This window comes from Solea solea, chromosome 9 (assembly GCF_958295425.1).
Source record: "Solea solea chromosome 9, fSolSol10.1, whole genome shotgun sequence".
Lineage (NCBI taxonomy): Eukaryota > Metazoa > Chordata > Actinopteri > Pleuronectiformes > Soleidae > Solea > Solea solea.
The window spans coordinates 29,012,130-29,038,768 of NC_081142.1; the positions used below are offsets into that span (position 1 = coordinate 29,012,130).

The 26,639-nt window shown below is 38.0% G+C and overlaps 1 protein-coding gene across 2 annotated transcripts in view; it reads right to left on the reverse strand.

Annotated features, from left to right (window-relative positions):
* exoc2 (exocyst complex component 2) overlaps window positions 1-6,643 on the reverse strand; it is a 71,418-nt gene extending 64,775 nt beyond the window's left edge. For both annotated transcript variants that reach the window (XM_058637742.1, XM_058637741.1), the window contains exon 1: window positions 6,582-6,643. The gene's annotated coding sequence lies outside the window, so the exon portion shown is untranslated. The remainder of the gene's footprint in view (window positions 1-6,581) is intronic.
* Between the last annotated feature and the right edge of the window lie 19,996 nt (window positions 6,644-26,639).

Below are 26,639 nucleotides of genomic sequence, written 5' to 3' on the forward strand. Positions count from 1 at the left end.
GCCAAAAAATGGTATCGGAACAACACTACTTGTTTTCATGGTTAAAATCCTCCTAGTCGAGCCGATCGAGGAGATATTTCGAGCCGATCGAAATATCTCCTCACTGACGTTCTCGTCAGCTGCGCTGTTTCAGACCAAAGCCAACGAGAGCTTTCCCACTGTCCTGTGATTGGCCAGGTACCTGGAAGTGACGTAATTGGTAGGCCAGCTCTCAGATACACAGCTCCCCCTCTGGCACGGTGGATGCTCTGCATCTCAGCAACTACAACGAGAGTAGTTCTTCTTCTTCTGCGGTTGAATGTACGCAACCGGATGTGCCCGGACTAGTGCCCGCACCAGGAGGCGCTACGGTGGTGAGAGGAGTGGTGAGGTTTACTGATGACATCATCAACATACGGAAGTGCCGATCTGCTTCGCAGAGTCCAGGAAAACAATAAAACCCTATTTTCTCAGCAGTGGCTGAAACTTTAGGGTTTCATAAACGAGGTAATGACGCAGATACACACACAAACGCAGCGTTAATTGGAGCTTCCGGTCTATGATCTCCAGCTGGTGAGATGGCACCCCTGCGCGTCTGCGTGCCATGGCTACAGAATACGACACATTTATCAGCAAGCACATGAAAACAATTACCTATTATACTATACTACGTGTTTAAACAGCATCTAACCACATACAATATAGTCCACACTGCAGCGGTGGTCAGTGTTTTTTGTCCTCCTCTTTTACCCCACAGAACATGAGAAGCTCTTTTTTTCTCACTGTGACACGTTGGTTGAGTGCGAGTCGCGACGCGTGTCCCACTGCCGACAGAAGTAAGCGGGTTTAAACCATAGACTGTGTAAAAAGAAACGAGAGTTTGGCCAATGGGAAAGAGAAACTTGAGAGTGGAGCAGAGGAGCCACCACAGCACGTGTGTGTCTCTCTCTGTATGTCTCTCTCTCTCACTCTGTGTCTGTCTCTCTGTCTCTATCTCTGTCTGTCTCTCTCTAGTGTGTTGTCTTTGCATAATAGGCGACATAATAAAACATGGTCATTTTATTTCATGACATCACCATGGCTTCCAGTTCCACTGTGAGGAACCTTGGAGTTACTTTTGACCAGGAAATGTCATTTGATTCACACATAAAACTCATTTCCAGAACAGCCTTCTTCCACCTGCGGAACATTATGAAAATTAGAAACATTCTGTCCTTACAGGATGCTGTAAAACTAGTTCCTGCTTTTGTTACATCTAGATTAGATTACTGTAACTCCTTATTATCAGGATGTTCCAACAAGTCTGTTAGAACCCTTCAGTTCATTCAAAATGCTGCAGCACGAGTTCTGACAGGAACTAGAAAGAGGGACCATATAACTCCAGTGTTAGCTTCTCTACACTGGCTCCCCGTACAGTTTATAATTTAAAATCCTCAATTTTTGCAACCGTCTGTCTGCACAGCGGCAGGTGACTCTAGCCCAGACCTGGGCATTTTACGGCCCGCGGGCCACATACGGCCCTTTAAGCATTTTCAACAAGACATGGACTGCTAAATATTTCTTTACAGGCGTCAAAGGTAACGCCGTGTACACAAGTCGTTTGTGGTACACAAGTCGCTGTGTTTAAGGATTACAATCTGAATCGCTACTACGTGACCAAACACAAAGAGAAATATAAGAACTTATCTGATGACGAGCGCGCAAAGGAGTCGGAGGCAGCCTATATAGAAGACAACGTTAAGAACGAGGTCCGTAGTACTTTTATTCTACAAGTGTCTCGGTTTAAGTTCAGGAGTTATCATTATCTCCCTCCCTGTTCATTATCTCACCAGCGAAGCAACGTCACTCGTATGTAAACTCGTACGGTGTGATTGCAGCATTAGTGTGTAAGCGTGCAGGTGCGCTCTGCGTGTGTGTGTGTGTGGGTGTATATTCACTGCACTGCACTACACCACACCACACCACAGTAGTATAGTATAATAGTATTCATTATATAGTGTAGTCATTTGATATTTTCAATAGAGTTGGTTAGTAATTGTGTTTATTGTGTGTTTGTATGCTGCCCAATTTACACCAAAACAATACAATTTACTGCTTTTTTTTTTTAGATGAAAGTGATACAATTAAATTAAAATGAATTCAAATTTGGCTCGGCCCTCAACGATATTTTTTGTTTCTCATGTGGCCCCTTGTGGAAAATAATTGCCCACCCCTGCTCTAGCCAGTTACCCCTGGCCCCCTAAAAATGTCATTAATAAAAGAAAAGTTAATTCTGAATGGCGCGTTTCCAACAAGACATGGACTACTAAATATTTCTTCACAGGTGTCAAAGGACAACCCGTGTGCTGAGTTTGTGATACACAAGTCGCTGTGTTTAAGGATTACAAGCTACTATGTGACTAAACACGAAGAGAAATACAAGAACTTATCTGATGAAGAGCACACAAAGGAGTCAGAGGCAACGTTAAGAATGATGTCCGTGGTCTCAGTTTAAGTTCAGGAGTTATCATTATCTCCCTCCATGTTTATTATCTTATTATCTAACCAGCGAAGCACCATCACTCGTATGTAAACTCATCCGGTCTGATTGCAACATTAGTGTGTGTGTGTGGAAAATAATTGCCCACCCCTGTCCTAGAGCTTTCGTGCGAACACCTTCAAACTTGGTGAGGTCACTGTGGACAAGTTGAGGAAGTTATTGAAAGTTTTTTAAAATGTCGCATGGTGTACGAGATAGGAGGCACCAAGGTTGGCAAAAATGACGATTTTTCTTGCCCCAGAGAACGAAACTCTTATAACTTCGCAATGGAAGGTCCGATCCGAACAAAACTCGATGTTGATGACGGGTAGTTGCTGAAAATGGAACATTTTGAAAACTGCACCTCCACAACTTTGCCAATCCTGGTCCGATTTGAACCAAACTTGCTAAGATTGATGAAAGTCCGGCCCTGAACACGTCTATATGAAAATATTAAATTTTCATATAGACGTGTTCAGCGCCCCTTGGTGACAGCAGACATTTACAGTTTTTCATGCTGCTCAAACAGGAATTGTTGTATCCAACTAAAACTTGGTATGTGGGAACCCAGACCCATCCTGACCATGTCTGCAAAGATGACCTCCAAACAGGAAGTGGAATGCCCAAAACAGGAAGTAAAGCCTAACATTGTCTGATCTGCATGAAACTTGATATGTGAGAAAAGGGAACTTCACTGAACACGTTTACAGACACGCCTTCGACCGAACAACAAGTCAGCCATTTTAAACAGGAAGTGCCCTCTAAGTTTGCTGTACATTGACTGATCTACACAAAACATTATATGTGAGACTAACCTCTAACTTTGCCATATGTTGCCCGATCCCCCTGAAAGTTAGATATTTCTGGCATTGTAGTTCTATAAACGTGTCATCGCTGACTCTAACTAGGGATGCTGATCCAATTTTTTCACCTCCGATATCTGAGGTTTAGAATTGGCCAATCCGATCCAATACCGATACAGAAAAGCAGCACAGAATTGTGTGTCTCTTTGTGTGGAAAAGACTGGGATCATTCTTGATCAGACTTGACTTTAGGGCGGGGCGATATCTCGATATTTTAATATATATCAATATATTTCTAAACGAGATATAACACGGGACGGGGCTTGTATCGACAGAGTTCATTTTGTTAAAATGACAATACATGGGCCAGTGAGCTGTTAAACTTAAAAGTGACACAGGGGAAACGTCAGAGCTCAAGATATCTGTAGTGAAACTTTTATTTTCTCTAATATGCGATTGTACACTTTACCATGCAATTTAGTTAGAGCCGGCTGAGACAAATATTTTTGGCTTATCATGTCGTACCATGGCTCCAGGTAGCTAATTAACAGCCGGAATCCCTGACAGTGTGGTGTTGGTTTAAGTGGAGCCTTACACAGGAAAGGGCAGGGACATCACTAAAGATAACTTTTCTTAATTCATTTTAGTTGGCAAAAACATTACCTGAAAAAAAAAAAGTAGGGGCTTTTTATCTGTAATTTCAAGAGCGGATTCAATTTCTGACCGCTATGGTATTTCTAGTAGGTACATCCTTTCCGGTAGTTCGAGTGTTAATGATAAATTGATAAAAATTATAGAAGTGGTGGGGACAAAATTGTTGATCATAAATAGTGCTGGGGGCCCCTGCCGTATCTGATGCCTATGGTCCCACCTGCGGTGATGTGGGCATTTAATAATTGTAAATTATTGTCATAACATTTAGTGCATCACAATGTGCATATGTTGTTCTGCATTTACAAAATATAATATATTGACTCCTTCAGTATGTTGTTGTAATTTTTTTATAATTACTCATATTCTCCGGCCCCTTGTTTTGCCTCAGTTTCATGAATTGGCCCCAATTTCAAATTAATTGAATAGCCCTGTTTTAGAATATTATTTGAGTTAAAATCTTAAAGTACAATTACTGTACTTCTGATATAAAAATGTACTTAGAAGTAAAATTATTTAAACCAAGTGTGCAATAACAATTTTGAATATGACATTTATTGTGGCTTCTTAACAATAAAAGCATAATAGGTACAGGCGAACAACTTCAAACAACATTAAAATTAACCTTGTCATGAATAGCGAAAAGCTCTCTCTCTCTCAACCTCCATGTGTCTGCTTGAATTTTTGAAACCTATTGTGTTTTAATTCAACTTAGAGATGAAATCTGCGGTTTATCTGCGTGAGCTCGCAGACAAAAAGTATTTCGGCTGAAATTTCGGGTGGCTCTCTATTAAAAATCAATGTAAAAAAGATTTTGATTTTATTGTTAAAAAATTATGCAATTGTGTCCGTCTGTCAGTCTGCCAACTTGAGTGGACATTTGACAAGTATATAAGATTTTCAAAAATTGCGCTTTAATTAACACCTTCACACGTGTTGTGAGAGAGCTGCGGTGCCTTTAGGTGTAAGAGTGTCAGCCCGAAGCAGCTACAGCTTCTGTCCTGGAGGAAATATCTCCCCTGCACTTTCTGACCATGATCTATAAGCTAAGCAGGAAAGCTAACACAAGACAATTATCAGCATCAGTTATTGGTGAAACATAACCAGAATTTAACTTTCTCCACTGTGACATCACTGTATCATATCAAACATTATATGAGCAGGCTGAACAATAGAAGGGCATTCCTATTGATCAGCCTTTCTCAAAGTGTGGTCCCCAGACCACTGGTGGTCCGTGAGCGACCCCTAGTGGTCCGCGAGGTGACAAGCCAGTAACATACTGTATGTCTGTCTGTGACTTGCATCTCTCGAACCGAGGAGCCGACTGATTTCAAATTTGACAGGTGTCGTGCTACGGGCACGAGTAAGTGCAGTTAGGCGTTGTTTGGAGAAGTAATGCAAAAGATATCGATAAAAGAAGCACACATTGGCTTTCGCCGCTCTCACCGCTCTACTGCAGCCACACCCCCTCTCACTCGCACAGCATTGAGAGTGAGACAAGGCACAATGAAGTTGAGGCAGATGACGAACACAGTGCCCCCAACCATAGACTGTTCCCCCCACTCCCCTCTGGGAGGCGTTACAGGTCTCTGCACCTGAACCAGCCGGTTCAGAGGAAGCTTCTTTCCTGCAGCTGTCACCCTACTGAACTCAAGCTCTGAATCCCAGTGATAACCAACCAACTGTTATGCAACCATGTTGTTCAATTTTCCATATTTATTGTATACCATTATGTCAGTATCAGTATTTGCTTTCTACCATACACAAATAAAAATGTCACTGAACTTTTACTGTGCAATAGTAACAATGAGCACTCAAACACACCAAACCAACAATTACTAAAAACACACAAAAACAGATTTTGCACGGGCACTGCACCAGTGTTTTCAAATTTAAATATGGGTTGTTTTCAATATCAAATCAACTAGTTCATTTTAGGAGGCTGCAATTTTTAACTGTTTAAGGGTTATGGGTTAAGTTGTCCTTGGTCTGAAAAAGTTTGAGAAACACTGCTATAGATGCACCGACCATATTTAGTTTGCAAAACAAGCTGAAGAGTTGATGTCAGCAATAAGGAAAATGGAATTGGTACAGGGAACTTCATCTGCACATCTGGTGTGACCACGACTATAAGGCCATGCTGAAAACTGATTCTCTGACAATCAAGTTTCCAAAAGGTTAGGTGATTCAGGGACATGGGACTTAGAAACACACATATATATTGTCAAATAAACAATTTGTGTCACAGGTCTGAAATGTTTATGCTAATCAAAATGTAATCTGTAAGTTTCCGATTCATACAAGCTCATATGTTGTGATCATGCATCTGTTTTAGCCATCTCTCTCTCTCGCTCTCTCTCTCTCTCTCATTCTCTCCATGTAGATATATATAGACATGTATATAGAAGCGTGCTAAGTACATTGTCTCTGTCGTAACTGTGACAGCTGACGTTAGCTTAAGCTAATCTCAGTACCTTGCAAGATGATTCGTCATACCGGAAGGGTTAACAGAAGCTGTCATTTGTGTTTTCTGTAATATTAAATGCTCCATTTCACGTATTATAACGAACAGTCCCGATATATGACGAATCTGGGGGAAAGAAAACCCAAATAAAAGAACAGCGACTTACATGTTACAGTAGGACGAGTGCCGCGACCATTTCCTGTATCATCTGACTACTTCCGGCTTTCCGCTCTCTTCTTCTTGTTTGAGATGTTATGGAGGTTGGCAAACAACGATTTGGTGCGTTACCGCCACCAACTGGTATGGAGTGTGGATCAAAAATGTGGATTTAAATACTGCAAAATAAATAAATAAATAATAATATACATATATGTATATAAGCAAACATATTAATACACATGCTTAGATACACATACATATATATGCACACACAAACACAGTGAAAAACATAACCAATACAACTTACATCCCAACCTATATCCTCTCAATCAGCTTTGTGGTTTTAAGAAAATCACATAATATTTTGTAACAGTCACAGTCGCAAAAGTCCCTTCTTTTCCAATATGTCTCCACTTCAATGTCTCTCAACCTTTGAATCATAATTTCTCTTTCTCTTCGATGTCCATGACATCGAGCTAGTACATGTTGAACTATTTCTTCCTGCCCACAGTGATCACATCTGCCTGTATTATGTTTATTGATTCTGAATAATGTACTGTGTAATCCTGTATGACCAAATCTAATCCTTGATATGTACTGTACTGTAACCTCTCCCACTTTCCTTTGGATTTTGAAAAATCATCTTCCTTTTCTCTCCTCCTCCCATTGTTTTTGCTACCTCTCCTTTAGTTTTTGTTTAATGATGCTCCTCATTTCCGGTTTGCTCAATTGTATTGCTAAATCTATGTTAGTGTGTCCTGTTGCGGCCTTTGCCACCTTATCTACTATTTAGTTTCCTGTAACTAAATAGTGAAGTGGTACTGAGTTCAGTGAAAGTGAAATCATAAACTACTAATACAAATTATGGATTTTATACTTCATCAAAAATGGATGATCACACAGGTCATACAATACATCTATCTTATGTTTGATTTGATGTAATTATTGTACATGTAATCACTATAATATGATAGGGTTAGGGTTAGTTTTGATATATAATTAATATATAATCAGTACATTGTGACTGATGGTTGATGAGGTCGAGGGCTTCAGCATCTAAGGCTGTGTCTTGACAGTCAGGATGAATTGAGCCCCAAACAAAGTGACACATTGTGTTTACTTGTAATTGCAACCGAAAATCGCAAATATTCACATTTAAGAAGCTGACAAATGACAGAAAGTGGAAAATATTCACATTTAAGAAGCTGAAAAATGTCAGAAAGTAGAAAATATTCACATTTAAGAAGCTGAGAAATGTCACAAAGTAGAAAATATTCACATTTAAGAAACTGAGAAATTTCACAAAGTAGATAATATTCACATTTAAGAAGCTGAAAAATGTCAGAAAGTGGAAAATATTCACATTTAAGAAGATGAAAAATGTCACTAAGTAGAAAATATTCACATTTAAGAAGCTGAGAAATGTCACAAAGTAGAAAATATTCACATTTAAGAAGCTGAAAAATGACAGAAAGTAGAAAATATTCACATTTAAGAAGCTGAGAAATGTCACAAAGTAGAAAATATTCACATTTAAGAAGCTGAGAAATGTCACAAAGTAGAAAATATTCACATTTAAGAAGCTGAAAAATGACAGAAAGTAGAAAATATTCACATTTAAGAAGCTGAGAAATGTCACAAAGTAGAAAATATTCACATTTAAGAAGCTGAGAAATGTCACAAAGTAGAAAATATTCACATTTAAGAAGCTGAAGAATCACAGAGAGTAGAAAATATTCAAATTTAAGAAGCTGAAAAATGACAGAAAGTAGAAAATATTCACATTTAACAAGCTGAGAAATGTCACAAAGTAGAAAATATTCACATTTAAGAAGCTGAGAAATGTCAAAAAGTAGAAAATATTCACATTTAAGAAGCTGAGAAATGTCACAAAGTAGAAAATATTTACATTTAAGAAGCTGAGAAATGTCAGAAAGTAGAAAATATTCACATTTAAGATTCTGAAAAATGTCACAAAGTAGAAAATATTCAGATTTATGATTCTGAAAAATGTCACAAAGTAGAAAATATTCACATTTAAGAAGCTGAAAAATGTCGCAAAGTAGAACATATTCACATTTCAGAAGCTGAATAAGGACAGAAAGTGGAAAATATTCACATTTAAAATGCTGAAAAATGACAGAAAGTGGAAAATATTCACATTTAAGAAGCTGAAAAATGTCACAAAGTAGAAAATATTCACATTTAAGAAGCTGAGAAATGTCACAAAGTAGAAAATATTCACATTTAAGAAGCTGAGAAACGTCACAAAGTAGAAAATATTAACATTTAAGAAGCTGAGAAATGTCACAAAGTAGAAAATATTCACATTTAAGAAGCTGAGAAATGTCAAAAAGTAGAAAATATTCACATTTAAGAAGCTGAGAAATGTCACAAAGTAGAAAATATTTACATTTAAGAAGCTGAGAAATGTCAGAAAGTAGAAAATATTCACATTTAAGATTCTGAAAAATGTCACAAAGTAGAAAATATTCAGATTTATGATTCTGAAAAATGTCACAAAGTAGAAAATATTCAGTTAAGAAGCTGAAAATCTCACAAAGTAGAAAATATTCACATTTAAGAAGCTGAAAAATGTCGCAAAGTAGAACATATTCACATTTAAGAAGCTGAATAATGACAGAAAGTGGAAAATATTCACATTTAAAATGCTGAAAAATGACAGAAAGTGGAAAATATTCACATTTAAGAAGCTGAAAAATGTCACAAAGTAGAAAATATTCACATTTAAGAATCTGAACAATGAAAGAAAGAAGAAAATATTCACATTTAAGAAGCTGAGAAATCACAGAGTAGAAAATATTCACATTTAAGAAGCTGAACAATGAAATAAAGAAGAAAATATTCACATTTAAGAATCTGTGAAATCCCAGAGTAGAAAATATTCACATTTAAGAAGCTGAACAATGAAATAAAGAAGAACATATTCACATTTAAGATGCTGAGAAATCCCAGAGAGTAGAAAATATTCACATTTATGAAGCTGAAAATTACAGAAAGTACAAAATATTCACGGGCCACACGGTGGTGTAGTGGTTAGCACTCTCGCCCCGGTTGGAACAAGGGCCTTTCTGCATGGAGTTTGCATGTTCTCCCCGTGTGTGCGTGGGTTCTCTCCGGGTACTCCGGCTTCCTCCCACAGTCCAAAAACATGCAATGTGGGGATAGGTAAATTGGACACTCCAAATTGACCATAGGAGTGAGTGTGAGAGTGAATGGTTGTTTGTCTCTATCTGTGTGTGGCCCTGCGATGGACTGGCGAACTGTCCAGGGTGATGTAGCTGAGATTGGCACAGCACCCCCCGCGACCCTCTGGTTGAGGATAAAGCGGTAGATGATGACTGACTGACAAAATATTCACATTTAAGATGCTGAAAAATGTCAAAAAGTAGAAATGATTCACATTCAAGAATATGAGAAATCACAGAGAGTAGAAAATATTCACATTCAAGAAGCTGAAAAATGAAAGAAAGTAGAAAATAATGACATTTAAGAAGCTGAAAAATTACAGAAAGAAAAATATATTCACATTTAAGAAGCTGAAAAATGTGACAAAGTAGAAAATATTGACATTTAAGAAGCTGATAAAATACATACAGTAGAAAATATTCACATTTTAGAAGTTGAAAAATGTCACAAAGTAGAAAATATTCACATTTAAGAAGCTTAAAAATGACAGAAAGTGGAAAATATTCAACAATTATTTGACATGAAATCACTATAATGTGAAATATTGTCATATAATAAATTAAATTAACATATCATTTGACCATTTATTTTTCAGTATGTTGTAATCGCTTCCGAAAGTCAAATCATAAACTACTAATAAGAAAATAAGGATTTTATACCTCATCAAAAATTATTACCCTATTGTTTGTTGCAAAAAGTGAACTTTGACCCTATATGATGGAAAAAAACAACAAAAGCACTGGAATGTTCTGTTCTGTCAACTTGAAATCAGTTCACAGTGATTAAATAACCCAAATTCATATACAAAGTGTATGGTTCTGTCTAAATAAAGAGCATCTAACGTCACCAGCAGAGGTCACCATCACCCACAGTCAAGACTGACACGGCTTCAAATTCCAATAATAGTATTAATAATCCTTTGAAAATGTTAACTTGTGTTTAAGTTATGATGACGTCAGTGTTGATGTTTAGCCATCTGTGATTTCTCAGCTTCTTGAATGTGAATATTTTCTACTTTCTGTCATTTTTCAGCTTCTTTAATGTGAATATGTTCTACTTTCTGTCATTTTCCAGCTTCTTAAATGTGGATATTTTCTACTTTCTGTCATTTTTCAGCTTCTTAAATTTGAATATTTTCTACTCTCTGTGATTCTTCAGCTTCTTAAATGTGAATATTTTCTACTTTCTGTAATTTTTCAGCTTCGTAAATGTGAATATTTTCTTATTTTCTGTCATTTTTCATTTTCTTTAATGTGAATATTTTTACTTTTTTCTACTTTTTTAAATGTGAATATTTTCTACTTTCTGTCATTTTTTAACTTCTTAAATGTGAATATTTTCTACTTTCTGTCATTTTTTAACTTCTTAAATGTGAATATTTTCTACTTTATGTCATTTTTCAGCTTCTTGAATGTGAATATTTTCTACTCTCTGTGATTTCTCAGCTTCTTAAATGTGAATATTTTCCACTCTCTGTCATTTTCAGCTTCTTAAATGTGAATATTTTCTACTTTCTGTCATTTTTCAGCTTCTTAAATGTGAATATTTTCTACTTTCTGTCATTTTTCAGCTTCTTTAATGTGAATATGTTCTACTTTCTGTCATTTTCCAGCTTCTTAAATGTGGATATTTTCTACTTTCTGTCATTTTTCAGCTTCTTAAATTTGAATATTTTCTACTCTCTGTGATTCTTCAGCTTCTTAAATGTGAATATTTTCTACTTTGTGACATTTATCAGCTTCTTGAATGTGAATATTTTCTACTCTCTGTGATTTCTCAGCTTCTTAAATGTGAATATTTTCTACTTTCTGTCATTTTTCAGCTTCTTAAATTTGAATATTTTCTACTCTCTGTGATTTTTCAGCTTCTTAAATGTGAATATTTTCTACTTTGTGACATTTTTCAACTTCTTAAATGTGAATATTTTCTACTTTCTGTCATTTTTCAGTTCCTTATTGTGAATATTTTCTACTTTCTGTCATTTTTCAGCTTCTTAAATATGAATATTTTCTACTTTCTGTCATTTTTCAGTTTCTTAAATGTGAATATTTTCTACTTTGTGACATTTTTCAGCTTCTTAAATGTGAATATTTTTTACTTTTTTCTACTTTTTTAAATGTGAATATTTTCTACTTTCTGTCTTTTTTACACTTCTTAAATGTGAATATTTTCTACCTTCTGTCATTTTTCAGCTTCTTAAATGTGAATATTTTCAACTTTCTGTCATTTTTCAGCTACTTAAATGTGAATATTTTCTACTTTCTGTCATTTTTCAGCTTCTTAAATGTGAATATTTTCTACTTTCTGTCATTTTTTAACTTCTTAAATGTGAATATTTTTACTTTTTTCTACTTTTTTAAATGTGAATATTTTCTACTTTGTGTCATTTTTCAGCTTCTTAAATGTGAATATTTTCTACTTTCTGTCATTTTTTAACTTCTTAAATGTGAATATTTTCTACTTTCTGTCATTTTTTAACTTCTTAAATGTGAATATTTTCTACTTTCTGTCATTTTTCAGCTTCTTCAATGTGAATATTTTCTACTCTGTGATTTCTCAGCTTCTTAAATGTGAATATTTTCTACTTTCTGTCATTTTCAGCTTATTAAATGTGAATATTTTCCACTTTCTGTCATTTTCAGCTTCTTAAATGTGAATATTTTCTACTTTCTGTCATTTTTCAGCTTCTTAAATGTGAATATTTTCCACTTTCTGTCATTTTCAGCTTCTTAAATGTGAGTATTTTTTACTTTCTGTCATTTTTCAGCTTATTAAATGTGAATATTTTAACTTTCTGTCATTTTTCAGCTTCTTAAATGTGAATATTTTCTACTTTTGTAATTTTTCTGTCATATGAGGTGTCTCAAGATTTAGGAAAATACAATTTTATTCAACACAATAATGTATTATCTTCTAAACAATTATTGACAATAATTTAACAAAAAAAGATATTAACAACCAATCATATACTGTAAAATCACATAACACAAATACAAGAACAATCCAAAAGGTCTGTGAGTGTGTGAGTGAATGGTTGTTTGTCTCTATGTGTGTGGCCCTGCGATGGACTGGCAAACTATCCATGGTGTACCCCGCCTATCGCCCAATGTAGCTGAGATTGGCACAGCACCCCCCGCGACCCTCTGGTGGAGGATAAAGTGGTAGATGATGACTGACTGACTGAAATGGCTTAATGTGCTGGTTAGTCTATGTTAGAACACAATGGGAAGTTTCTATTTTATGAGAGCTAATAATTTTTTTGACACTCATAATTTTCCTACACTGTAGCTATTGTTTGACAAGAGTTTGTCAAATAGTTGGATGATGAGGTTCTGACTGTGGCATTGATCAACGACACAGTAGTGTTACATGCATGTATGTCACAAAGTTAGGTACAAAACTACAAATTGTGTTTTACTTTAGCTTGTTCATTTTTTCAACTTTTTGGCATAATAAGACACTTTTGTGTGCATGTGTCTGTGTGCCCACAGCAAACGGACAATGCTGTGTAGATGTTTGAGCAGATCCTTCATCAGAGTCTCGAGTCTCAGGGTACAGAGGAGCTGTGTAAGATCATCCAGCACTGCCAGGACAGAGTCATTAAGGTTATACGAAAAGAAAACAGGCTTGTGCATCAAATTCTTGCATAACATCCACATTAATATCTAATAATATCTATAATCTGGCATATTCCAGCCCTGGGAGTGCTCTGGCCTTGTTTTAGTGTTAATGAAAATGTAGGGTTTTGTTTCACTTCAGATGAGCACAAATTAAGACGTCAGGAAACGTAAGTGACTGCCACTGCCTGTGTCACTCCTACACAAGGTGTATCTATTGTAAAACAAGATGTGAATCAGGATATGAAATCAGTGTTTTTCTCTTTCTCGTTCTTAAATATGATGTCATCATCCCAGTTTCTTGAATGTCTAGTGAACTAAAAATCATTTAGGGAGATAACAACGTCCTGTGCCAAATTAATAAAATGCACATGGAAAGAGTGACACCACTATTGTTCATGAAAGATAGCACCAAAACAACTCAAAATTAAGTGAACTAATTTCAAATGTACCGGTTTCTTAACAGTTGACCTTTCACAATGGCAGCATTCAGTGTTTTTTTTTGTTTTTTTTCTGGAGCCTTTAACTCAAATAATGCAATAATATATGTAGAATATTATCAAACCTCTTACTGACCTGAATGATGGTGGTCTAATAATGACCACCGTAGGCATGAATGATTGTAAAATTGATTACAGTCAAAATAATATAAGATGTAGCTACTTGTTTGAATAACATACAGCATAATATTTTCATGGGGGTTAATTCAATTATTTACCAATAAGAGTGACAGCTAACCAAATGGAAGCATCAGTAGTTTTAATCTCTACTGGCTCTTACCCTGGTCTGGCGGAGCTTCAGAAAATAAATCTCCATGGCAACCTAACTTTATCAATTGATCTTGTTTTGAGCAAAATAGCCCAGGATACTGGACAGTTTAATCCCTTCTGTGAATGATATTTTCAAGCCTCAACTTGCCAGCTCCATGTTTATTTTTATTATATCAGAAAGTATGAGTGTGTGGATGAGCTAACTCATGCTTTTGAAGCATGATGATGGTCGCCACAGCGGTCGTCTTCCAGATAGAGATGAGATGGAAAATAAAAACTCTAAACTCAAGGAATTTTGCGAGAACAGGTGAACGTCACATAGTGTACCCTGAGACATTATTGCTCTGGACCATAATCAGGAATTGGATTGATAATCTCAAGAGATTACCGGCATCTTGTGAAAAGTCCCAGTACGGAAATAAATGTGCCGGTTTTGTGTACTGGAAAGTACCGGGCCACTTGAATATGAATATTTGCTTTGCAAGTCAATTTAAGGTGTGCGCCCCTAAATGTTTTGATTGCTCTCCTAAAATGTTCAGTTAGGGGTTACTGTGCTCCTTGTAAAACGTTAGTCTGATGCCCTGCAAACATTGTTCTAAAGGGTTTATGGTCTTAGTTCCTCTTCAGTAGAGCTGCATGTCCACAAGGTAAAAAAAACCCTTCTCCACTAACTATGGTTGTTTCCATCCCTTCTCTTCTATTGTTTGTATTGTATTTGTATTGTATTTGTATTTTATGTATTTAGGTGGTCTTATAAATGAAAGGATACATACTGTGAAGCAGCACTGTAATAAGCGACGGCCAGTTGATGAACCATTAAAATATTCCATAACATGTCATTTAGCAGACACTTTTATCCAAAGCGACTAACAATGGAATTGAGTACAATCAGCCAGGGGCGGAGTCAAACTTGCGACCATTACGACCATGCTGTCTTTCGCACACAGGGTACCGGTCTTAACCACTGAGCCACTCTACCCCCCATATATATGAAATATGTCTTATTAACTTGTGATAGGATGTGGAATTTGAGACACGGCCTCATGACAGAATGAGCTGGTTAATGTCTTTTTATTTTTTATTTCCCTTTTCATTGCTTAAGCAGGAATGCTGTTGTGACCTATGGCCTTTGTGGACCAAGTGAGGGTGGACCATGGAGGAGAATTCTATCTCTCACTGTATGTGCAAGAAAAACTGTCAGGATACACAGAGACAGCATTAACAAGGGTAATTAAAAGTGTTTCTTAACATTATTTCTCTCAACACCATATGTGATGTGTGTGTGGGTATGTATTTTTCAGTACTTGGACAGTGGAGTGTGTGGGTGGTTGTGTATATAGCTCCTGTGTGTCTATAACGATACATGTTACTAGATTATATCAGACAGTGGTCATGAAATTATTTGCATTTCTTTTTCCCACAAATCTTTTCTGAGTTATATGGCATGTGAAAAGTAAAAGATAATCTTGGAATAACATTAATATTTCCTAAAATGTGTTCGATTGACTGGGCTTGAAACCAAAAAGCAACAGAAAACTTTTTTTAAATTCCCTACTGCTCTGCATTTTTACAGAACCACAGGAAGTGAACAACACTTCCACTGAAGGCCGCCTTGGTTCACCTGGTGGACCAAGAGCTTCTTGATATGGAGGACACCACAGTTCGATACTGTGTGTCAAACCTGAGCTGCCAGCATTTGAATCCAACGGTTTATTGATGCTTGGAATTCTCACACAGTTTCAGATCCATTTGAGCAGTTGTATCCCCAACACAAAAATTAATTTCACTTAGCATGGAGCCTGCTGTGAGGATTACTTCCCCCTTGGCAACACCTCAGGTCCACTTCCTCAGGTCCCACTGAGCATTTTCAAATTCAAAATGTGTGAAGAAAATCATTTCAGTGTAATCAAATCAGTGCATCTGAAAAGTATTCAGATGCACTGGCTTTCATGTAATAACCCTAACCCTAACCCTCATTTATTACACACTTTGTTGTGTTAGAGACTTGATTTAAATAAATAGCATAGCATGAATCGGATTTTACATAATTTAGGCAGCTGACAAAACAATATTGTGAAATTACAGTTGCCTGATGGCCAAAAAATTATTACCCTGTTATTTGTTGCAAAAAGTGAAGTTTGACCCTATATTCCTCCAAAACATATACAGTAAAAGTATTTCATACAACTAGTATATGAAGTACGCCCCCCATTTTTTTTGTTGCTTATATCATTTCAAAGGCCTTGTGTCATCTGTAAAAAAAACAAAAAAACAGCAGAAACTCAAGTAACAATACCGTTTCTCGCCAGTAGGTGTCAGCGTGAGGATGATGAATGAGTGACTGCCACTTGAAGTTCACAGTAAAGACAGCGCCACACAGATTATGGATGGTTATTCATGTCTTCTCTACTATATTCACAGATTCACAGTGTTTCTTGCACAATAAAATCACTGGCACCAAGAAGAACATTGTTATGATTGTGCAAGTATAAAAAAAAAAGAAGGGAAATTTGACCCAGGATTACTCAATAAGTATACAGTAAAAGTACTCCATACTACTAATATATGAATTAATTTTATACTTAAAACGGATGATTACACAGGTCATACAATACATCTACCTTATGCTTGATTTGATGTAATAATTTTACATGTATTCACTATAATGTGATAGTCTTGGGGTTTGTTTTGATATATAATTAATATATAATCAGTACATTGTGACTGATGGTTGATGAGGTCGAGGGCTTCAGCGTCTCAGGCTGTGTCTTGACCGTCAGGATGAATTGAGCCCCAAACAAAGTATTGTGTTTACCTATAATTGCAAACGAAAGTCAAAAATATTCACATTTAAGAAGCTGAAAAGTGACAGAAACTAGAAGATATTCAACAATTATTTTACATAATCACTATAATGTGACGTAATTGTTATATAATAAATTAAATTGACATAAAATTTGAACATTTTTTTTTTCAGTATGTTGTAATCGCATCCGATAGGACTTTATTTTGAAAACCAGAAATAAGACCGCTTGGTTATAGCAGTTTAAGTAAAATGGACAAAAAAGGAGTGAAGGGAGCCCAGGTTACTCCAAAAGTATACATTAAAAGTACTTCATATTACTAGCATATGAAGTACAAGAGGTACTGAATCCAGTGAAAGTAAAGTCATAAACTACTGATACAAAATAAGGATTTTATACTTCATCAAAAAATGTTACCCCATTGTTTGTTGCAAAAAGAGAACTTTGACCCTATATTCCTCCAAAACGTATACAGTAAAAGTACTCCATACTACTAGTATATGAAGTATAAGTGGTACTGAGTTCAGTGAAAGTGAAATCATACACTACTAATACAAATTATGGATTTTAAACTTCATCAAAAACGGATGATCACACAGGTCATACAAAACATCTAGCTTATGTTTGATTTGATGTAATTATTTTACATGTAATCACTATAATATGATAGGGTTAGGGTTAGTTTTGATAAATTATTTAACCTTTTTCTTTTTCAGTACATTGTGACTGATGTTGATGAGGTCGAGGTCTTCAGCGTCTGAGGCTGTGTCTTTGACAGTCAGGATGAATTGAGCCCCAAACAAAGTGAAACATTGTGTTTACCTGTAATTGCACCTGTGTAAACAAAACCAGACTTTTGTTTGGGTTCACGTAGAGGGCAAGTCTTTGAAGTCCCTCAAGATGCCTGTTTCTTTTTTTTACTCAAAGGAGTGAATGTGTGTATGAGCCTCTTTGTAGGTGTAGGTGCCTGTGTATCATGTCGATTTGAACTTGATGTGAGAACAAGAAGTGCCTAGAGTTGCACATACACACAGACACACAGACACAGACACACACACACACATTTATTCCTAAACCCACATTCACACCATACTATGATATCCCTAAAATACACCCACATCATTTTAGCTTCAGATATTGATTTAATAGTGTGTTATATGATAATGAAAAATGTTGATATTCCCTGACAGTGGTAGATTTATATTACATAAAAAGTAACTTCACCTACACCAAATTTCAAGCAATTTACATCAACACAGCCAAAGATATCCACAAAAAAATCCAAAAGCACGAAGAATGCAGAGGGTTAAAAAAGATTTGTTCACAGAATCTTTCTGCATGACTGGAGTGCAGACTCCCTGTAACACAGTCAATGAACTGAAATATGCCACTCGACTCTTCCAGTGCGGACACTGCCAATCAGTTGCCGACAGTCTGTGGACATCACGTGTAGTATGAAGTATTAGTGTGTTGTTCCTCCTCGATCTCCCTTCGATCTTTTCTTGCATCTGTCGTGGGCTTGGGCTTCAGCAAGATTCCCCTTCTGTGTCTGTAGTTCATTTATATTATCTGTTAGTTTACACTCAATCTCTTGTTGTAGATTGATCATTTCTTCTTTAATTTCCTTTTTCAGTTCGTCATTTAGTGTGGTTAGTTTGTGTCATAGCTCTTTAAGGTCTTTAATGTTTTTACTTACCGTAGCTAGCCCAACTCGCAGTGTCTAGTTGTGTTCTTGTCCTGTTGTGTCATTATTTTGCCTGAAAAGTTCATTCATGAGGCTAATATTTGACAGATAATACCTCACCCAGTCATTTGTACTGTGGAATACAACCCATGAAATGCTCATTTCCACAAGTTAAAAAGTGATTATGATGAAAAGTGCAATTGATAAGTCTGTCCAAATGATGAATTATTCCACCCTTCCCAATTACGTGCTCCCTGATTTATATTCTCCATCTGACTGGATTGACGACTACGACAAAGACGAATCTGAATCTGATTCTGAATCCCATTTGACCTGAACCACAATCGGTCCTTAAACTGTTAATATGGTTGACACTTTTTGACTGTAGCTTAGCTCTTTTTGTTAGGTGTTAGGTGTCTTAGGTGTTAGGTAGCTTCAGAACAACACTTGGGCACATATTGGTCAGAGCATATAACAACAATCTTATCAAGTAAAGTCTTTTCCTCGCCTTCGTATTGGACCACAACACCCAGGCGAATGTTCCCATTTAATGTTAAACTTGGTGTGCATACAACCAATAACTCTTTCCACGTGGATCCTGGAGTGAGCTAGTTTGCTGGTCTGTTCCACATCTTTTGCATCCAGTTGGCTGCGGCCCCTGGTGAATGCAGGGATTTTCAGTGTGGCACCCTGCTGTCCACCTGTGTTGTCCATTGGAGCAGCATCCTCCTGACATGTCTGTGCCTCTTGATCTGACAACCCTGTTTCCATCTCAGCTACAGATGAAGTGTTGTCTGATGATGATAAGAATAAGAAATATTGTTGTTATACAATATCATTTGAAATCCAAAAAAAAATCACAAGGTACTGTAATATTTATCATACAGACGCATTGATCAGTGAAACATCATATCCATTCATTCAGGGATAACAAAGTACCAAAACATTTACCTGAAGGAGCTGTAATTTCTGTGTAAGTCACGTCTGTTGCATGTGTGAAGTGATTTCCAGAAGCCCGCATTTTTCAAAAAAAGAGAGCAAGAGTGGTTATTTATTTTTCCATCACTTAAGTTTCTTAGATTGCTGCTCTCTGAAATATCCAAACATCTAGTTCTGGTCTTGTATTACAATGTGTCTCATTCAGTGTGAACACGAACCGTAGGATGTAAGGCGGGGTGCACCCTGGACAGGTCGCTGTGACTTCTTAATGCGCCGTGAATGCGTGTCGCGTTTCTTACTTCATCTGCCATAATTCAAACAATACCACCTTGAATGTTGATGTAAAAGCCCTGAAAAGGGGAGTAATGAGTGGAGAATACACGGACACACACTTTCCTCAGATCACGGAAGGTAATGACTGAGAGAAAGGAGTGAAGTGCAGCGTAAGGTAGCTCAACAGTGCTACGCTTCCCCTACTGTTGCCCTCAGGCATTTTGAACAAATTATTAAATAAAATAACAGCTGGTAATACAGAGACAATTCAATCCGTAACATACTTCCCCTCAAAATTAAATGTTGTCCTCAACATTATGACCTTTAACCTTAAGTGTCCAACTGCAGTCAAACATATTGAAAAGCTGGAATTCTTGATACATTCTGTTTTGTCTCAGTACATTTTTTTCTTTTTTACAGTTCACTTACAGCCTTAAACCATTTTTGACACCTTTAATCGCCAGTTTTGTTTTTTGTTGTCTTTTTTTTGTTTTTTAGTCCCCAGGACACATTGTGTATGTCCAATATCTGGAAAAATGTCAAGACTGTTCACAGCACGTCATTTGAATCCACCCTAGTCAACATTGAAACAAAGTCCTCAACTGTGCAATGGTTGTGACATCAGTGACACTGCTCCATGAGTGTACGCGTGTATGATCTATACAAAGTGTTCACATGTGTACGATCAGCAAACGCTAAATAAGTCCATGAGTGTAACGCATTCTAAACTGTCCAAGGCAGAAATAAGTCTTTTGCTTTACATCCCATACAGATAAAGGTGCTGGTTGTAGTAAGGCTGCACTGGTTGTGTCCATATTTGAGGCCTTACATAAGAGGGCAGTAAAGCAAGACTGTAGCAGGATGGAGTTCCAATTTTGTCATATCTGAGAGTCTTTGGTGGCCTGCACTGTCTCTGAGGCCGCTGAGGTCTCATTTCCATCTCGCTCTCTCTTGTGTCATCCATCGAGGGCAGTGATACCTCCTCCTCAGCATCAAGCGCATTGTTGTCCTGGATATCCTGACTTTCCGGTAGGTTATCATCACTGTTCTCCGTCTGATGTGGTTCTGCTGCAGGTTTGTTTTGGTCTGGTGGGGTAACATCTTCTGCCATAACAGGAGTCTCTCTCACTGGTTCGGATAGGGAAAAGCCAGTTACCTCTGTACGTGTGCAGTTATAGGCAAATATGAGCTTATTCAGAGAATCTTTCCAGTTCATTTTGTCTTTGTCTGTGAGAGTTTTAAGCATTTGTATTAATGTTCAATTGAAACATTCTACCTGTCCCTTTTTGTGTAACCTCCTCCCTTGGGGCTGTGGGCTTCCTGTGGAGGCAGGTCCCTTAGTTAGCTCATAAAGGGGGCTGACGATACGAGAAAAGTCTTTTATGTACTGACGATAGTAGCTCAACGGTTCCATAATCTGTCCTAACTCACCAATTGTTTTTGGGTTTTTGTCTTTTAGCACTCTGATGGCAGCAGTATCAGAAGGATCAATTTTGTTCCCCTGTGCTGATACTAATTTCCCAAGGTAGGGAATTTCAGTTTTGAATACCTCACACTTACTTGGTTTTAGTTTGACCCCATACTGTCTCAGTTTCTGCAATACTTGTCTTACGTCATTCACATGTTTTTCAAATGTTTTGCTGTACACAAGGGTGTGATACCCTCTAAACACTCCTCCATGCAGCGTTGAAAAGCTGCTGGGGCATTCATGAGCCCAAATGGTATCCTGGCCCATTCATACAGGCCCCAGGGTGTCACAAACGCTGTCAGGTGATTGCTGTCTTTCACCATAAACCCCTGGTGGTAGGCCTTTCCCTGGTCTAACAGTGAGAACATGGCGTTTCCTCCAAGGCCATCCATGATATCCTGAATTCTGGGGATTGGTTGTCTGTCAGGTTCAGTCTTGCGATTTAAGTCCTGAAAATCTATGCACAGATGTAGAGAGCCACATTGCTTTCTGCGAAGCATAGGATGAATGGGATTTCGCTATCCACCCCTGTGTAATAAGATTAATTAGGTAGTCCTTCATTTCTTCATATAGGGGTTTAGGAACTGACATATACGTTCGTACTACAGGCTCAGGATCTTTCAATGAAATTTTCAACTGAAGCTTCTCAATACAACCTATGTCATTATCTGAGCGGGAGAAAGAGTCCAACTCCTCCCTCAACATCTCACAAACAACCTGCCTCTGATTCTCATCAAATGACTGAGATCAATGGGGGGGTCCCATGGCTCTGTACTCACTTCCTGCTCTTTGGTGCATTGAGCCTGAATGTTGTTTACATCAACAGGTGAGTGTGCTTCCTTTGCAGTCCTGACTGGATTTTTTTTTTTTTTTTTTTTTTTTTTTTTTTTTTTTTTTTTTAGATACTTTATTAATCCCCTTAGGGAAATTACTCTCAGTCTCAGACTGACTGATATTCTCTGCATTTGACCCATCCTAGAATTAGGAGCAGTGGGCTGCTGCAATGAGTAGCGCCCGGGGAGCATTGGGAGTTGGGTACCTTGCTCAGGGGTACCCCAGCCCTTTTTTGGCCGGGTGGGGATTTGAACCAGCGACCTTCCGGTTACAAGTCAAGTTCCCTTTCCACTTGGCCACGGGCTGCCCCAAATATATACTGATGTGACTGACTGTGCTGTACCGATCGCTACTCTTCCTGTTAACATGATGTCATGGTCAGTGGGGTTTTGGACACTGAGGGTTATACTTGGTTGTGCCCCTTTTCCCACCTGAACAAGTGTGTCATACAATTCAAGTCCTTCTGGCCACTGGGGGTTTTCGTCTGGCTCAAATACTGTGGTGTCTTCTCTGAAGGGATTGGCATGTATTTTCTACATGTTACTTGGACAGCACTATGACTTGGTATATTTGTTTTCTGACAAGCTGTTTTCACAAGGTACTCACTTGTTTGCTCCCCACTCACTGCTTTAATAAATGCCTTAATAGTCCTTTTCTTAACTCTTGGAAATGCCGTCTTCACTGTTTTTATTAGTTTATCTCCCTCTTCATTGTCTGTCTGTCTGTTCTGGCTGTTCATAACAACACGTTCAATGACATTGAAGCCAATAATAGGTCGGGGCTGCTGGCTGCCTTTCATGACTAGCAATGGGGACATTAAACTCCTCTGCATCAGCTGCTAGCCTGAAGGTCACTTCTACCCACCCCACATATGGCATCTCTGTACCCTTAGCTGCCTCAATCTGTAAGGGATTATCTGAATCAATTATCTCAGCTATGTCTCTCAGTTCAGGGAAATCATTAATTTTACAGACCTCATCAATTGCAGAAACCTGTGAGCCGGTATCCCAGAGTACTTTGGTCCACTTTCCTTGTAGGTAGCAGTTGAGGAGACACTTCTTTCCAACCAGTTCAGTCACTGTTCAATGTTTTTTGTCAGTCATGCATGAATGTTTTTGGTGTGTTTTTGACTCAGGGTGTGTGAAAAGTGGACAGTTTTCTTCCTTACCGCAGCTGGTGCATTTGTGGGACACTTTGGATGATCTGGTCACTCCCTGTCCCTCGGGGGCAACCGCTCCTCGTTTAAAGGTCTCTCTCTTACACCACTGGACAGTCCCCTGTGTGCTCTGCAGCCTGCAAGGAAGTGCTCACTACTCCCGCACCTGGTGCAATGCATGCAGTATTCCTCTCCTTGCTGCTGGCACATGAAACATCTCGGTGGGGGACGTGCCGTTGGATACCTCTGTGGTGCAAATCTCTGCTGAAACTGAGCTGTCATGAACCTTGGATCACCAGCAGCACGGTACGCCTGCATTGGCCCGCTTGGCTTATAGAATTGTGGCGGAACATTAACTGGGTGGTTGGCTGCCCCATAATCTATCTCTTTGGGAGCACGAGGATACAGTTTTGGTGCATTCTCTGTTTTATGAATGGACTCTCTGATTTGTGACACATCTGCCTTGAGATCTTTCAACAGTACTATGTCTGCCTTGATTTCTTTTAGGTCAGACAGCACATCTGTAGGGAGGGTGGCAAACAGCATGGTCGCCCGTGTGCCGCGGTGCTGCAGTCTGTCTATTTTTATCTTGCTGCTCCTTCTCATGAGCACATGCCATACGTATTTAGCTTCTCCAAAAGCAACTCATCTGAGGAAGATGGGTTCGACAGGTAAGGCTGGAGGTCAGTTTTAATATTGTCATTTTGTAGGCCTGTGAGTACAGTGTGCATGAACATACTCTGCACTAGTGTAGGGTCATACTTGAGACTACTCAGCTTCCTGTGATGCAAACAATATTTTCTGCCTTAAATCCATTGCTTTAATTAAACATTTTTGTGGAGTCTCTTTATTGCTCTGAACCTCGGTGGTAAGTTGTTTGTATAGCTCAGTTGCACTCCTCTCTTGGTAGTGTGACCGGAGGATTCTCCTTAGATTAGGCAGGGACATGTCTCTTTTGCCTTCAAGATAGCTCCGCAGCTATAGGCCAGGTACAATAGCTCTGATAACAGCATCCGCTATTTCTGATTCAGGGTAGCCTTTGCTGAGACCCTTCTCAATTTGGCGAGCCAGACAGGAGAAGGTAAGCCTGTTCTTTTGTCCAGGTTCGCCAATTTGACCTGAAATTTTAAAGTCTTTTCACCATGGCAGGTTGATTGTATTGGCAGAGACTGTGTAAACGGGTACAGATTAATTGTTTACTACACTCTTCCTGTTTTTGTTTTTCTGTTCTTCATCATCTTTAGCTTGTTCTGGTGTTTCATTTTTGTTATTCTCCTGCAGTGTTTTAATTGTGTAAAGTAGGATCAACAGTTCTGACATGCCTTCATCTTCAAGTTCACTTAGCTCATCATGTTCACCATGGTTAATAATATGGGAAACAATAGCGCTGACTTTCTCTCCAATCTTGTGTCACTACATGATCGTCTTCTCATACTTGGTGATTTTAATATCCACGTCTGCTGTCCAGACAAACCTTTGGTTAGCAAATTTTGTGGTGTAACAGATGCACTTGGCTTTACGCAACACATAGATAAAGCTACTCATAAACTGGGACATACACTTGACCTCATTTTGTCTTCTGGTTTAACTGTTGAAAATATTGTGATTGAGGATGCTACTAAAGGAGATGGAAAAAGGACCAACTTACTGTCTCCTTTGAAATGTTTAAATCTGCATTAACTTCTTTGCCAGTGTTGGGAACGTTACTTTAAAAAAGTAATTAGTTATAGTTACTCACTACTTGTTCCAAAAAGTAACTGAGTTATTAACTGAATTACTTTATAATAAAAGTAACTCGTTACCAGGGAAAGTAACTATTTGCGTTACTGTTAAAAAAAAGTTGCTATATGTCAAAGAATTTGGATTTTTTTGTGTAGTTTTCACAGGTCAGTTGAAATGAGTAGAACAGACAGGTGTTTGTACCTAACTTTCTATATTTATTGCACGTCGACAGACAGCAAGATGTTTATCCTGCACTTCAAGTATTATCTTTGTAAGAAAAGTAAACATTTACACCATATAAAGTGCATTTAACTCTAGCAAATTAAATCAAACTCTCTCAACCTGAGACAACAAAAGTAAACTTTTAAACAACAAAAAAGTGTGTTTAGCTCTGTAGTCTTATTCTTAATCAAATAAATCAAACTCTCAATAATCGGTGTGCCATTGTGAGATGCTTCATTAAATTAGAATTGCTTACAACGGATGTCGACAAATCATAAGAAAGCATAACATCTCTTTTCACCTTTATGCGGATGACTCTCAGCTGTACTTGCCTCTAAAATCTAGGGACTCCATACAATCACTCCTGGTCTGTCTTGAAGACAGCAAAAGTTGGATGGCCAAAAACTTCCTCCTGCTGAATAGTGACAAGACAGAAATCATAATTTTTGGTTCTCCCAAGGCAAGATGCACTGTAGAGCAAAACCTAGGTCATCTCACCCCATCTGTCAAATCCCATGCTAGGAACCTGGGGGTCATCCTTGATTCTGAACTCTGCCTTGACAAACAGATCAGCACTGTTGTCAAAAATAGTTTTTACCAACTCAGAATGATCTCCCACCTCAAATCCTTCCTATCTCATAATGACCTTGAGAAAGTTATCCACGCCTTTATTACAGCACGGCTGGATTACTGCAACTCCCTTTACCTTGGCCTCCCCCAATCCTCAATCAGACGCCTGCAGTTGGTCCAAAATTCAACTGCGCGCCTTCTAACTGGTACTAGGAGGCGTGAGCACATCACGCCCATTCTAGCCTCCTTACACTGGCTCCCAGTTCATTTTAGGGTCCAGTTTAAAGTTTTACTATCTGTTTTTAAGGCACTTAATGGGCTGGCCCCATCACCAACCTTGCCCAGCTTCACTCTACCCAAAGGTCCCTTCGATCCACCAACAAAGGGCTCCTACATGTGCCGCACTCACGGCTGAAACAGCGGGGTGACAGAGCCTTTGCTGTTGCTGCTCCACGTTTGTGGAACCAGCTCCCCCTGGATATTAGATCTGCCCCCTCCATTTCTGCCTTCAAATCCAGGCTAAAACCCACCTGTACTCCCTGGCCTTTCTTGTTCCCTAAATCCTGTATTGCTTTTCTCTATAGTTTCTGTGTTGTGTGCCCTGTCTTGAATGTTACTTATTTCACTATTCATGTTTTATTTAATGATGACTATTGGTCAAATGTTTTTCTTTTTTGTATTATTTTGTATTATTTTGTGTCTTTTTTAGTCTTTCACTGTACAGCACTTTGGTCAGCTTATGCTGTGTGTAAATGTGCTTTATAAATTAAATTTACTTACTTACTTACTTACTTAC